The following is a 7,741-nucleotide window of genomic DNA, read 5'->3' on the forward strand; positions in this document are numbered from 1 at the left end:
TTAAAAAGGTTCATTTTGTTTGATCCATATAATTCTTTTTTTTCCCTGTTCCTCTGTTTGACTTTCAGAAGCATAGCGATGATCGGGGAAGACCAAACACACAAAAGTCTTTTCGTGAGATGTTGCCCCCACTGTGGGATCTTGCAAAACACAGGCATGCCTTGGAGACTGCTTCAAAAAGTACTTATTCTGCAAGTGGAATTCACGCTGGGCAGAGCTTAACACAAAATGGAGCCTTACTAACTCAACTTTATTTTGTAAGTACTGCTTTATATCTGCACACCCTGACTTATATTACTCATAACCATGTTGTTCTTGTAGCCGAATTTATGAATGAGTAATTCAAGTATAATCCTATATTTTGTTTTAATGACACAGCCCTTAATTTCCCTGGAGGGAAATTCTGCCTCATCATTTTTCATTCTGTCCATTAGTTTAAAAAAAGACTGAAGGGACCCCTGAGAAACAACGTGAAAATAATTTTCAGATGCTTGCACAATTTCTCCCAAGTTTCATTGATGCAATTTCCAGTTATTTGCACTTTTTACATGCATAGAAACACTGCAGCATGCCATGATGCAGGCAAACATCAAGCTAAAGGGAGAATGATTAGGATGAGCAACCAATAGCAAAGAAGTTGTATGAAAAGTTATTATGACAGAATCTTGAGAGAATGGACATGGAAGTTTGAGATCTATTTGATTTCACCGCACTTTATTTTTCAACTATATTGCCTATACTGCAGTTGGTGGTAAACAAATGGCACTATCCATTGATTATCTTTACTATAGTCGCAATGGAACTTGAATTGACTGGAAAAATCATTTTTGGCACAGTATTCTCCACAGGGAATCTGGGACTCATGCGACAAGTGTCTCCTTAATCAATCTTTCTTAAGCAGCTCATTATAGTCGAACCAGGAAATTTTAGTTAACATTCTTAATTCAGTGATAAATTACTTGAAGGAAGCAAAAAGAGTGATAAAAAAGATTGGACAGGGGGATTGAAGAAAATATGACATAAATTATTTAACCTCTCAATAAGATTTAAATCTCATTGGATGAGACTTTACACTTCTAAAATTTAGCTTTGAGACAGGTTGTTCCTCAATAATTAAGACATCAGGTGTTAATAATTCATTTACACTAGAATAGTCGAGATTAACATTTTCTTTGCAATGTGTTGGTAGCTATCATGCAAGCAGAACAATTTTACACTCAACTGTATATTTCAGTGGCTAGGTTCTGGGTGCAAAACTAAAATAGTGAAACACCGAATGGAAGTTGAATTTGGCTAGCAGCAATCATGCTTCCATGTTCAACTGTACACACATGGTTAGTGGAAACTACTGAAAGTTTTTAAAAAATATTTTAAAAGGCAACAAAATTTAGTTCACTCTTAATATGAGCATCGCCAAAAACATACTATCACAAGCAATTAAGAATAAAATAGAAATGAATTTGATATCAGAACATCTATTGTAACACATTGACAAATTTGGGTGACTAATTCTGTTTAGGGAAGATCTATTGAGTTAGCAATGTTTTAATTTTAGTCATATACATAGAACAAATAGCATCAGGGATGAGGTACGGGAGCACACTTGCGGTTTTAGAAACAGCTCCTTTCTCCTCGATCATCAGATTTCTTAATAGTCCATGGACCCATGAATAGTATCTCATTACTTTGCTAATTTTTGTTTGAATTATTTATGTTTTATATGTCCTTATTGTGATACATCCACTGTACCGCTGTCACAAACAATAAATTTTGTGACTCATGTCAATGATGATAAGTGCAATTCAGACTCTGAAATAAATTTATAATTCCTTGCCCGGTTCATGAATATGCAGTTTAGAGTGAACTTTCAAGCTACTTAGATCTTTAGATCCTACCTCTACCTGAATGGAATTGATTGACATTAGAATCTGAACCAATTTCAGATTTCACTCCTGGTGCTGAACTACCTTGTATGCTTCGTAAAAGTCAATATAAAGTAGCATGGTACAATAACAACACTAAATTGTACAAGTCTTTCTCCAGTCAACTTTTGCTCTTTCATCCAAATATAATGAGTTTACCCTGGCTTACAAATGTTCAAGATGCTGTACAATGAATTAGCCCAATTGCCGTAAAAGTAATAACCTTGACCTAAACAGGTGTCCTATTGATAGTACTCGAAATATTTGATATATTGTCAGTTCGGTATTTATCTGTAATGTACATGTTGGCTATTCATGAAATGAGCATCTTTGTTCCTTGATCTATGTTCCTGTGCATTGTTGTGAACATAGTGAAGAGAAATTGGATTTAAATAACCCATCATATAGCTGAATAAATGTTATTCTGGGTAACTGAAGCCTTTAAAACGGTGTGGCAGCTTAGTACAACTTCCTAATTTTGTCACCAAAACACCACGAAGGATGACAATAGCAGCAGCATGGGGAAATTATTTCCTCCTTGTTGTATGCGATCCTAACTTGAATGACTTTTCACAAATTCTTCATTGGCAGTGGATTTAAAGGCTCCAATTCACTACCTTATGCCATTGTAAGAGTCTGATCAACAAGTGATTGAAGGAGAAGATCCTTTATTATCTACGTAGGACTTCAAGCTGAAAAATAATAAACATCACTGACATCACGAAACAATCTTTGTAAAAAGCATGTAATACTGAGGCTTTATAAGGCATTGACCAGACTGCTCTTGGAACATTGCTTTAGGCCCCCTTATCTAAGATGCGCTAGCACTGGAGAGGGTCCAGAAGAGAGTCACACAAATGATTCTGGGAATGAAAGGGTTAGTGTTATGAGGAGTGTTTCATTGTGCAGGGTCTGTATTTGTGAGACAGAAAAATCAGAGGGGATTTCATTTAACCCTATTGAATGTAAAAAAGTCTTGATAGAGTGGATAAGGAGAGGATGTTCCCCATGGTGGTGGAGTCTCAGATCAGAGGGCATAGCCTCGGAATAGAGAAAAGTCCCATTAGAGCAGAAATGAGGAGGAATTCCTTTAGACAGGGGTTGGTGAATCTGTGGAATTCATTGCCACAGATGGCTGGGGAGGCTAAGTAATTGGGTATATTTAAAGCGGAGGTTGATAAGCTCTTAATTAGTAAGAGTGTCAAAGGTTATGGGGGGGGGGAAGGCAGGAGAATGGGTTTGAGAGGGATAATAAATCAGCTTTGATGAAATGCGGAACAGACTCGATGGTCCAAATAGCTTAATTCTGCTCCTATGACTTATATAGGAAAAAATAGATTTGCATTTTATGACTCAGCATTGCAGGTGATTGGATGACATTGTGATAAGAGAGGCTGTAGATGCGGTGTCCTGAAGCAACAAATAATGCTCTGGAGGGAGGCAGCAGATTGAGCCACATCTGCGGGATTTGTTCTGTGTAGTGATGTGGTGTTCTATATAAGTGCCACAAACACTTAGTTTGGGAGGTGCACCATATTCTGTGACAGTTTGGAGAGGCAGCCAGTTACTGTCTTTACTACTCTCTCTTCTGTGTAGGTGGTCAGAAGAAATTAATTACACTTGAACCAGCTTACAGGTTATCAAGACGTACAGGAATAAGACAGATCAGTTGGTTGTGTGGTGTCAGTAAGGCCAAGGAATTCAAGGTAGATTTCAGAATAGGAAAATTAAGAGAACACACACCAGTCCTCATCATGGTATCAGCATTACAACTGGGTAAGCGTTTTAAAGATCCTGGTTGTCAACATCTCTGAAGATCTATCCTGGGCATAACAATGATGTAATTATAAAGGACCCACACCAGTGGCTACATTTCATTGAGAGTCTGAGGAGATTTGGTCTGTCACCAAAAACTCTAGCAAACTTCTACAGTTGTTCCATGAAGAGCATTCTAACTGGTTGTGTCACCATCTGCTATGGAGGGGTCACTGCACGGAATCGGAAAAAGCAGCAGAAAGTTGCAAACCCTGCCAGCTCCATCATGGGCACTCACCTCCCCAGCATCAAGTGCATCTTCAAAAGGCAATGCCTCAAAAAGTCAATATCCATCATTAAGGACGCCAATCACCCAGGATGTACCTATTACTGCCATCAGAGAGGAGGTACAGGAACCTGAAGACACAGAGAACACATTTTAGGAACAGCTTCTTCCCCACCATCAGGTTTCTGAATGGATGGTGAACCAACCCAAGAACACTACATCACTCATCTTATTCCTTCTTTGGACTTTATACTATTTAATTTTTAAATGTATTTTTATTATAATTTATAAATTTTATGCAGTAAAGTGCTGCTGCAAAACAAACTTCATGAAACATCAGTGATATTAAACCTGATTCTGATTCTCCCTGTCAAACTGTATTCCAATCTCTGCACCCAGTTGACCCCACTCTTCAACATGGTTTTAACAGAAGTGTTTTATTCAACAACATGAGACACTCTTGGAGAAAGAGGCCTGTTTGACCTAATATTACATGACACTTTTTTGTGTGTTAAAGATGAAAGGTATCAGCAGGACAATTCTATCATTACAATGTATTTAGAATGCTTCCTTTAAATTACATATAATCTTCACACCTCCTTCTTCACACCCTCATTCTAGACCCTCAAAATGAATGTTGATCAGCATTGTCTGGTTTTCAACTAACTGTTGTACACAGTTCCTGGAAACTAGTGCCCAGCGGTGCATTTTAAATTTAATCTACAATCCACATTCCGGTCTAAAGACTGGTCACTGAAGCTAATATTTACTATATAGACTAATTCCAGAATACATCCTAATACACCACAAATTCAGGCACAGCAACTGATAAATCCGCAATCCTTAATCGCTGTGGAATTTATGTGCACTATTGTTAACTATGGTCACTTTATAGGGACATAAAATGGGTTAAAGAACATTCATCTGCTGGGAATAATAGGAATAATATTCACATTAAACAAGAAAATTTTGCCCTCAAATTTAGGGAAGTCAGTGTCCAATCTGCAACATCCAGAAGTAAAACTGGACATCAGAGTCTTTGAAAATAATTTTCTGATTCATAAGTTTAGATATTTTGGGAGAGGAAGCAAAGAATTGTTGGAAGTGTTTTTTATAGCAAATCTGGGTCTCATTCCATTATCTTCAATCTCATCATGCAAAAAGGGGTAACAACATAGAGTGTTATAGCACAGTACAGGTCCTTTGTCCACCATGTTAAGCCAACCATTTAACCTACTCAAGATCAATCTAACTTTTTGTTTGACATGAGCTTCCATTTTTCTCTCATCCATGTGCCTATCGAGGAGTGTCTTCAATGTCCTTGATGTATCTGCCTCCACCACCAGACCTGGTAGCACATATTACATATTTATCACTCAAAAAACCTGCCTCCAAGATTCCCCAATACTTTCATCCCAACACATCTCATTATGCCCTCGTGTATTAGCCACTTCCAAAAGTCTTTAGCCGTCCACTCAATCTATGCCTTTAATCGTGTACACCTCTACCAAGTCTCCTCTCATCATACATTGATTGTTGTATTGAATCCCCTGAAGTAGTCATAAGAGGTGACTTTTTTCAGATTGGACCAACAGTGATCAGCAGAGAAGAGAATCTCTCAGCAATTCACCTCCGTGCCAACAATGGTTTGATAATAACTCACTTAGACTGTCATGAACTCTCAAAAGCTACAAAAGCATTTCTGGTTCAATCCATTCAATAAAATATCAATACACAACAACAAACCAACTGAACAGAGTGTTCATATGGAAGGACATAGATATTTGTTACAACTAAGTGCGTGCTTATAACAAAATGTAGGTCCAACAATTCATCAGAAGTAAAAGTGGCATTAAGGCTTCAGCTGCAGGTCTTCTCTACCATTTAGTAAGATCACAACCATCCCTATCGGTGGACCCCCCTACCTTCCCAATATCCATATTCTTCAACTCCTTTAACAGCTCGGGTAGAGTCCATCTAATCCTTGTACTTAAGCAGTGGTTGAACATCAGTGGATCTCAGAGGGAAGGAAGTCTGTAGATGTACACTGCTCTGCAAGGTAACACTTCCTCATCTCTGACCAAAATACCAACCACTTAACTCGACATTGGCTTTTTATCTTACAGGATCAACTCTGTCGATCTCTACAAGAATCTTGCATATCTTAATGATATTGCCTTTCTGTGTTCTAATTCCAGAGAGTTAGGCTAGCATCACTCGACCTTTCCTTATTGGACAGCTAGTTTATCTCAGGAATTGATTTATGAACTTACACTGCATTGATTCCGAAGCAAGAACATCTTCAAGGTGTACAAGGACCAGGCACAGCTGTCTTGTATGTGAGGTCATGAACATAAGACTGCCTAATTTTTCTTGGAAAGTCCAACTAGAATAGAGAATATGGATGTGGGTTCCATATGCAGAAATCACGAAGCAATATAGGGATAATAGTGGAGGTCCATTTATTCTTAGCAGATGAGATTTAATTTATCGGAAAGTATTAAACTGACTCAGTACCTTTACATCAGAAAACAGAATACTGAAGAGGTTATTTAATAGAAATTGTTAGAAGTATGAAAGTGTTCAATGGGATAGATGTAGAAAAGCTAATTTCACTTACATGAAATACCAGGGCAAGGACCATAAAAATTGATAGACCCCCAAAATTTCTGAAGAATTCAGCTAAAACCTTCTGTACTTAACAAAGTGGCCACTAAGTGTATATTCATTGTCTTCTGTTGCTGTAGTCCATCCACTTCAAGTTTCAATGTGTCATGTATTCAAAAGGATTCTTTGCAAACCACCACTGCTGTAACACATGGTTATTTGAGCTACTGCTGCCTCCCTGTCATCTTGAACCAATTTAGCCATTCTCCTCCCTCATTAGAAAGATGCCTTCACCCAAAGAACTGCCACTCACTGAATTTTTTTTAAATATAAAGTTCTTAGCTCCAGTCCTCTCCAGTCTGGAGACTGTTGTGCAGGAAACTTGGAAACTTCCCGGAGATCTGCAGCTTCTGAGATAGTTCAACCACCCTGTCATTCCACAGTCAAAGTCAATTAGATCACATTCCCCCCCCCCACCCCGTTCTGATACTTGGTTTGAACAACAACTGAACCTCTTGACTATGCTTTTACGCATTGATTTGCTGCCACATGATTCTTGTGGCCACTGATTGTATGCTCAACATGTTTTTAGGAACCAAGAGCCCAGAGGAATAGGCAGGGATTTGGTGTACAGGGTCAACATAAATTTTACTCAATGGTGGGGCAGGATCAAAGGACTTTACAGCTTAGTTCTTACACTCTTAATATTGCTGCAAATCTACCAAGTCAAATGACACTTATTATGTTCTGTAATTAGCCAAGCATTCTCTTTACAAATCAGCAGTTCTTTAGGAAATGTCTGCTTCTACCCTCTTGATCGGAAATCGTGATTTCTGAGCTAGATGAATATTCGGTTATTGTTGACCTTGGGGTAACTGTCATTCTTCTGGAGGGATTTTAAGACAGTCCAATGAAGGAGTGGTAACTGTGACCGATTGCCCTGAGCATAGGCTACTTGCTGAGCAGTTAGCAGGTGCATGTCCAATCATTTTAATGGAAAAATTAATGCTAACAGGACAGCTGCAATGTAATCTTCTTATTTGATCTGAAGTGATTTAATTACATTTATTATTGTACTGGTGTTTTGGATTCTATTAATATATTTAATTAAAATATATATTTGACTGTTTGTGTTTTTCCAATGTTTCTTATTGTCTAAACAAATTTCAAA

Source organism: Hypanus sabinus, chromosome 20 (genome assembly GCF_030144855.1).
Source record: "Hypanus sabinus isolate sHypSab1 chromosome 20, sHypSab1.hap1, whole genome shotgun sequence".
Lineage (NCBI taxonomy): Eukaryota > Metazoa > Chordata > Chondrichthyes > Myliobatiformes > Dasyatidae > Hypanus > Hypanus sabinus.